The 8,654-nt window shown below is 45.3% G+C and overlaps 1 protein-coding gene across 3 annotated transcripts in view; it reads right to left on the reverse strand.

Moving 5' to 3' along the window:
- LOC108236183 (myosin-9) overlaps positions 1-583 on the reverse strand; it is a 30,395-nt gene extending 29,812 nt beyond the window's left edge. For all 3 annotated transcript variants that reach the window (XM_017416675.3, XM_017416674.3, XM_037978495.1), the window contains exon 1: positions 413-583. The gene's annotated coding sequence lies outside the window, so the exon portion shown is untranslated. The remainder of the gene's footprint in view (positions 1-412) is intronic.
- Between the last annotated feature and the right edge of the window lie 8,071 nt (positions 584-8,654).

Below are 8,654 nucleotides of genomic sequence, written 5' to 3' on the forward strand. Positions count from 1 at the left end.
CCTCCTCGGCAGGGCCGGGCATGGGAGAAGAACCTCAGTTCGGCGCCATCCCCCCCCCCCTCCCTGTCCCCGTCCCCGTCCATTACCCGGCCTTCCCAACAACTCATTCAAGCGAGTCACTTCCTGCCTCCGCCGTCAAGTTTCGAAGCTGGCGGCGACCTAACATGTCCGACGGACCTACAGCCCCTCTCGCGCTCGGGCCCACGCGTTTACGGAACCGGGACGAAAGGGCGCACGAGCACGGTTCGGTTGAACGAGTGTGAAATCTGTGGCGGAGGTCCAACTCCACCCAGCTCGGTTTGAAGCTGCAGCGGCCCAGGCGGTGCTTCCTGGTTCCGCAGCACTTGCTGAAAAAAGTTACTGAAAGTGCGCCCGGCTAGCTGAGCGCGCTAGCTAAAGGTGCTAATGTTACCTGCTTTGGGCTGCTGGTCGCCTTTCGGATAGTGGCTTTCAACAACCGGAGGGCTCAGTCAGCGTCAAACTTCTTATCCTGTCGAGAGCTCAGACTAAACTACACCGCTCGCTTCCTCCCTCTACTTCAGTCAGTGACTCTTCTCTGTCTCTCTCTCTCTCTTCCAGCCCTCCCTCTTCCACTGGGCTGCTTGATTTCACTCAGTTCGTAGAAGCCGGGGTGCGGTCCGGGGACGGGGGCGGAGTCAGGCATTCGCCTCCGACCAATCGTCGCCGCCACCCTTTATAAGCCGCACACTTTGGACCAATCGCGTTGCGAGGAAAGCGGGGAGAAGGGGATGATTGACAGCCACGTTTGCAAAGCACAGGGAAAAAAAAAACTGAACTTGAAAGAGTTGAGAATAGGGCGGAGAGGGGATACCGATAAAACCCGCGTTTAATGAGCCTGGTATGTGCGTACTAAGGGTTTTTTATGCCCATATAAGTACCAGTCAGTCCCAGAATGGACAGCCTCATCCAGGGTCCCCCTTAATGTGTCAACATAGCGCAGTTTGACCACTGCTGGCCTTGAGAAACAGTAGCAGTGATGTTCCCAGCTGTTTTATACTATTTCTGCTGTGGGGGTGCCAGAGATTTGACTAATCCCACGCATAGTGGCTAGTCTGAGCTACTATATACTGCTGGTCTTATCAGTACAGAGTGTTTATGCAGAGTCAGGCTGTCATCAGGGGGTCAAATCTGAATTTTCTTCAACTTGAAGGAAATCTCTGGCAGTGAGTCAACCATGTCTGAGTATACAGAGTAGAATAATCCTTTGTTTGTCCCTTTGGAGAGGGAATTCAAGCCCTGGACAAATAAAGGATTATTCTAATGTATACACAATTAAAGGTAGCATAACAACAGTGTGCCTCTTTTTGACTTTTGGGGAGAAAAGTTGCTTTCTGGTTTCAGAGGTCAGCAGCACAGGAGAGACGCCGGCGTCCTTTCCTGCAGAAGCCGCTCGTGACCTTTAAACGTGTCAACGTTTGGGAGTAAAACAAACAGTGATGGTGCCTCTGTAATAAAAATAAAATCCTCCCAGCCTACCGGCTCCTGTTTGCATTTTGAGAGTTTAAATATTCCATGCAGAAGATTTCCAATCCAGCTCTTGCCTACAACAAATCACTTCATGTTATTTTGATAAGCTGTGCAATTGTGGGTTTAGCCGGTTATGAACAACTAATATCTTACCTGTTGTAGACAGCTCTTTAAACGGTTTGTCAGTATAGTTCAGAAGTGCTACAGCTAGCTGCAGTGGCTACTATTTACCTTTGAAAATATTCATAACCATGTAAAGCATGACATGACATATTTATGAAAATTTGAAGAATAAAGCTATTTAAGATGGCAGAAATCCACCTTGATCTTAGCTGCAATCGAAGTAGAGCTATCTACAACAACTGTTTACAACTTTTTCTCAGAACCCTGCTTCAAAATGGCTGAAGCGGCCTTTTAAAAGGTGACAAATCAACCCACCTCTGCAGCTTTGGATTCTGACAACAATTCAGAGCGTGATGATGAATTCCACGCGGTGCTTTTGCTCCGTTTACTGTTCACCTGCAGCGCGGCGGTGTGATGTACTGTAAACAGTCAAACTGGCGCAGCCCGCGTTCGTGACCAGACACGTCGACAACGCCTGAGAACCGCCGCAGGTGGCGGCCCTACTGATGCAACAGGGAGAAAACAGCCCGAATCCATCGTGCCATTTGCCGTCTTTCGCGCCGCTGAAAGGAATGTTGTTGTGAAAGGTGATTAAAAATAAAGACAGCGAGAGAGAGAGAGTCGGGACGGCGCAGTGGATCAGCGTGCGGAGCTGTAGCCTCGCAGGGAAAAAGGACGCAGGTTTGCCTCCCGGCCTTTCTGGGTGGAGTTTATATATTGTCCCTGTGCATGCCTGGGTTTACTACTACAGAACAAAAATATGCATGTTAGGTTAATTAGTAACTCTAAATTGCCCCTAGATGTAAAAGCGTGAACGGTCGTTTGTCTCTATTTGTCCCTGTGATGGACTCAGGACTTGTCCAGGGTGTCCCCCGCCTCTCGCACAGTGACTGCTGGAGAGAGACACCAGCTCCCTGAACCCAGAAAGGCGAAGCTGGTGAATAGGTAAATAAAATAGATGGAAAAAAGAGAGTTAGAAAGCATGTGTCTGACTTGTAGGAGACACTACGAGGGGCAGATAAAAGAAGTATTTTGATTCGGGTGGGAAAGAAGAGGAGATGTTAGAAACTGATAATGCAGTCATAAAAAGCCTTGCAGCGACGGAGCCAAAGTTCACACGGAAGAGAGGAACGTTACAATATGAACCTGTTTTCAGGTTATCTGTTAACCTAAAAAAAAAAAAACAACAACAAACGAAGGCACGTTGCCAACAGCGTGTCAAAACCAGCAGGATGCCATCAGCAATGGATGATTAACATTTTTAATTTTTCTTTTTTTTTCTCCAAAGCACAGAAACGCAGAACATCTGCTCTTCTTTGACAAACAAGAGGGACAGATTCTTTCAGCGCAGCGTCTCCCAAGTCTTCTTCAACATCTGTTCTCTTTTGTGAAAAACAACCACGTCGTTCAAAGGATCTCAAAAACACGAAGAGTTCGGGGTTTCGCAACGCTTTTTACTCAACGTGCTGGGAGAGTCTGCCGGAGAGACGAATGTGCACGAAAGGATGAGGCTGACATCACTCCATGAAAACAACACAGAAGCAGATTCCAAAGACAACAAAGTTTTTGAAAGAGTTGAATTGATCTCAGTGTATTTCTATGGAGAAAATATTTTTAGCTAAAGTTTTTTATTTTGAAAAGTATAAAAGTTACAAAAACAAAAAGTCACAGAATCCATCTCCTGGATGAGCTGAAAGCTTTAATAGTCAGTTCAGTTCAAATATACTTTATTAAACCCCGGGGGGGGTGTTTGGTTGCAGCCCTCCATAAGAAGAAGAAAAGAAGAGGAAATGCAATCATTCAACGATGATGGGGAAAAAATCAGTGAACACATGAATAACAGTTCAGTATCAAAAAGATAAATTGTTAAGACTTAAGTTATCCCAGTCCAGAGTTATGACCGCAGGCAGAAATAATTTTCTGTGGCTTTCAGTGCTTTTTAAACTGACCGGCATGTCGTGGAGTGGGTCCAAGTTATTGTCTGGGGATGTTTTGTTTTTTTTAATTTCAGCAACGTTCTCCTCTCAGACGTGGACGGCTAACATAACACAAAGTATGGGAAAGTAGCTAAATGGCAAAAAAAAAAAAAACAGCATAGAGCCATTTGACAGCCTTTACTGTGGGGGGGGGGGGGGGGGGGNGGGGGCAATCACAGAGCGTCGATCCGGAGTCGAAGCCGTTTCCATTTCTGTGCTGCTCAGATTGATTGCCAGGTCAAATCAGTTTAAGGGGAGCTTTCACAATCAGAAACAGGAACGGCAGAATTCAACTCATTTTGTTTTCAGTGATTGCACAAAGCTGTGTTCAGAGACTAACACACCGCTGACAGTGACAGGGTTTGAGAAACAATGACGTTGCAGATATGCAGAGGCTTCCCTTTATGAGAGATTGCACGAGCCATTAGCTGCGAGCTTGAAGACCGATGCTTATCCGCTAAAATAAAAACTTTTATTAGGATTTCTGCTCAGATTGTACATTCAGCCACAAACCAGACACGGTTGGGACATCGCGGAAGATGAAGAACAGAGAAATACCTACATTTACTGTGATTTTTATTTAATCGCAGACACTACTTTTGTCTGTAAGTATCTCCTAAATTTCTTAGTGGTTCGTGTGAACTCGATTTTAAAAACCTTTGCACTATGGTATGTTTTGTATTACATGGTTTTTACATAGAATTTTATCGTTATTTGGAAGCACAAACAGCATCAGCAGCCAGTTGTAGCATTTTGGCAAAAAAAATTGCTAAAATTTAGCAAAAAATTGCTTAAATTTTCACCAGAATAAGAGTGTTTTGAGAACTTTGTGGCGGCATGAACGTTTAAAACAGCATTTGCATGAATTGCCATGAATTTTCGAAGGCAGAAGTAGTTTTAAGGCAACACAATCCACTCTGGGCCCGCTCCGACTGGCCGCTGTTAGCTCGCCAATTTGGCGAAAGTGTATCTTAAAAACGACTCCAGTCTTCAACGCTGCGTAAGTTCGTGCAAACTCTGTTTTGTAAACCTTTGACGCAGTTGTTGATTTTGCATTGAAAGTGCTACTGCTAGCTGCTACTGCTGCTCACAAACACCCCAGAATTCTATCCAAACAGCCTCAAAATGAACAATAAACTCTGTCCTTCCAAACTGAGGTCGTTCAAGGAGCTATCTACAGCAAGTAAGATATTAACCGTTCATCCCTTTCCTGCCTCTTTAATAAGGTGACAACACACAGCCTGATATATCTCTGGGTCATATCGTAAACAAACACTGTTTAATCCTGTCTCGGTGACAATCTGCGGGTTTAAACAAACGCGTATGAGTGTAGGATTCGAAGGAGCGACGCAGTCCTGCTCAGACAAACAAAACGCTTGACCTCTGTTTTGTTTTGTCTCCTCGCTGCCAGATAACAGACAGGAAAAACGAGATCTGACACAAACAGAGCGGGGAGCGTGTGCATCAAACTGCACCGACAGCAGGAAGCTCCCGCCGTTTACCGTCAGGAGTTCCCTGAAAATCAGAGGGCATTCGCTGACAAATTCCCCAAATTCCATTTTCAGGACAAAAAGTCTGATGTGTGTGTGTGTGTGTGTGTCGGCAACAGAGGAATGTGTCTGACTGAGTGTTTTTCCTATACGTTCAGCTCCCTGGCGCTCCATGTATGGAGAGCCGAGCGCCGATGACTCCAGAGTGCCTGGCTGGAAGAATCGATACCTCCTCTTTCCTGCCCCGGAATGGACAAGAGGCAGACAAAACATCAGCTGAGAGGTCAAAGGTTACATGTTTTGTGAGCAGGACCAGATGCTAAAATAAAGAAAAAATAGAGAGAGCGGGGAAAACAAAATGTTGAACGGCTGCAAACAAGCTGTCAAAATAAAAGTTTCCAACGCTTTTCACTGTTAAAGTGAGAAAACAAACACTGGAAAGACACGCTGGGTTAAAACGAAGGCATGAATGACCGAATATGGAGTCTTCTGACCTCACTAAGCCCCTCCTTCTGCTTCCTGCCTCCCTCCTTTTTCCTCCCTAGGTTGGTCGTAACAGCAGCAGGGTGTGTCTGTAATTCAGGGTGTGCAAAGCCATTATGTTATCCACTCAGTAAGAAAGAAACCCATTCAGCGACGAGCACGCCGCGCTAAATCCCCCACCACCTTCGCTGTTTAATCACTTGGGGGAATTTGTACGTGTGTGTGTGTTCACACATGACTGTGAGAATGAGCGTCTGTGGCCTCGTGCGCAGAGATAGGTTTTGTGTCAAATCTGGGAGTGAATGGGCTGACCCAGATCCTGTAGCTCCATTTATTTATTAATCATCCTTTTGGACGTGTTTAAACTATTTTGTGGTTGTTTCGTTTCATTGGAGAAAAACCAAATATCGACTAAAAAAGAACAAAGAGCAAGCCACGTTGCATAAAAGTAACTAACTTGTGTTTGAGTGAAATAAGTATTTGATCCTCTACGACCCAGAACAGAGCTCTGGCTCACACAGATTGGTTATGTGTCCTTGTGGCACACAGATCAATCCTTAATCCTGTTTCAGATCATCACCGGTTACCTGTCCGGCCTCCCCACCTCCGTCAGCAAGACCAGATTTCTGCCAGAGGAAGTCAGGGGCAAGATCGTCGATCTGCACAAGGCTGGAATGGACTATAAGACCATCAGGTGACAACTGCTGGTGCCATCAATCATAAATGGAAGAAATTTAAACCAATCTGGTTTAAAGCTCATTGGATGATCTTCCCTCGTAGACGGAGGAGGATGATGATGAGGAAAATAACGGATCGGCCCATAGTTGCACAGGAGGAGCTGGTTAATGACCCGAAGGCAGCTGGGACCCCGGTCACCAAGATCACCACCGTAACATCTTGGACGGGAACCCTCTTTCCTCAGCCAGAACACTGAAGGCAGTTCATGGATGAGCCAATGACCCAAAACGTACCGCTAAAGAAAAAGAAGAAGAAGTCGTGGAAGGGCCTACCGGGTCTCCAGACCTCAGCGTTGAGGTAGTATCTCACCGAGCAGCAATCGCTGGAGACCAGTTGGCGGATGGTATTTGGCAGGGAGTCTCCAAAATGTCTCGAAACATTCATGGGGGTTCTTAGTTTCCTCGTGTGAGTTTTGATAGCCAACAAAAAATAGCCAACCAGGTCACTCAAGGCCCATCTATCCAGCACTCTGCTACATAGTTAATCTGAATAAATCATCTTATAGAGTCTAATTACTGTTTTAAGCTCCATTAATACCCTAACGGGGCTCATCCGAGGCAATAAGGGTTAAGCCCAGGGACACTTCGACATGTGACTGCTGCCAAGAATCAAACCTCCAGCTCTCTCATTGGAGGACGACTGCTCTAACCTCTGACCCCCAGCCACCCAAATACTGCCTCCACTTACACATAGTAGCGGAGTTGCCGCAGGCGACTGGGAGTCCTCTTAAACCCATTTTCAGTTTTGTGGCGGGCGTCTCCAACCCGTCTCAAGAGCCGCTGAGCTGTCCTCTGACAGAAAACATCTGAGTCTAATGGCCAGATCTAAAAAAAACAAAAAAAAAAACAAAAAAACACTGATGAGAATTTAAAAAATTGAATTTGTAAAAATGGTCCAAATCTGAATTTCCAAAGCGTATTTGAGTAGATGAAATCATAAACCTGGAGGACACTGATGAAGCGAATACATAGTGGGCCAAGAATGCAGTTTTGAAAGCTGCGCATATAAAAATAGTCCGTGATTTTCAAAAAAAAAAAGAGAAGAAAATGGCTGCTCAAAGCGTGGCTGCGTGGCTTATTTCCTTGCAAATTTGAGTCTCCAACAGTCCCAGCCCAGGGAGATACCAGGGGTAAGGAGTGAATTGGGATTGGGCAAAAGGTGCATTTGGTGAGTTAAAGACTTAAAGACACCTCTAAAGGAAACTCTCTGTGTCGATTTGTAATACCAGACCCAAGAAACCTAAAGGATTTAGAGTTTCCGTAAAAAAGGAGTGGGCCGAAATCCCTCCGGAGATGTGTGCAAACAAAGGTTTCGCCACAAAGTCGTGTTTTTCTTTGTGATAAAATTTGCATTTCCCTCAGTGACGTAAAAAATTATTTTCGACACTTGATGTAATGTGGGAAATTTAGGCATTTTTAGTTTGTCTCTCTCTCAATTAAAATAAAGAGCTTATAAAACCCCCTTTCCGTGTTGGCGCCTCATCCTGCTTCCAGCTCCTCTGTCCTTCCCTTAGTAATCAGCACACAGGAAGTATCAATAAGACCCGTGTTGACTCACAGAGCTGAGGAATGTGAGGTGGAAAAGAGACACGCTTGGCTTTTTCTCCTTCGAGGTGCCCACTCGTCCCCTCATCTGGACACGTTGGACATCTTCGGCGCATCCCGAGTCCGCTTGACAGAAGGGAGGGCGTGTGTGCGTCCTGACAGCAGCTGACTTCCTCGGCGGTTCGTGGAGCAGAAAAAGATGGAGGGGATGTTTGTAACACAAATACAGCCACGTGTTTACTGTCAACACAGAACGCCTTCCTTAGGCTGCTCCAGATCTGGTTGTTGCTACAGATTTTGGTCTCGTTTCTCACAAATCACATTTTCTTTTGGCTCTGGGTACAGGCACCTTTGTTTCAAAATAAACACCCAACACCGCCTTTTAATGTCAGAGTTTTAAACTAACTCATCCTATGACGAGAAGGTACCGATTCAATACAGTTTTGGTTCAAAGCTCGTAAATAACATTATGTGAGATGTAATAGTTCTTATAGTATGTTTTGTTAATTACTCTCACCTACTACCACATCAAACTTTAGCTCAGTATCTGCAAAACTGGTTGAGTTACAGCCATTTTTGTGTTGTACGTGTTCGATTTTCTGTGGCGGCCATCTTGAATTAGATTAACCCTAAAAGTTAATGAGATGTAGATGTGCATCAGACGACTACTATCTGAGAGTTTCATCGAAATCTGTCAGGTGGTTTGTGAGATATTTTGCTAACAGACAGACAGAGCTGACTCCAGTCGTTTTCGTCAAAGTTTTGAGCCAAAAACATTGCATAATGTGTTGTGCTCATATCATATTTTGGGG

This window comes from Kryptolebias marmoratus, linkage group LG12 (genome assembly GCF_001649575.2).
Source record: "Kryptolebias marmoratus isolate JLee-2015 linkage group LG12, ASM164957v2, whole genome shotgun sequence".
Lineage (NCBI taxonomy): Eukaryota > Metazoa > Chordata > Actinopteri > Cyprinodontiformes > Rivulidae > Kryptolebias > Kryptolebias marmoratus.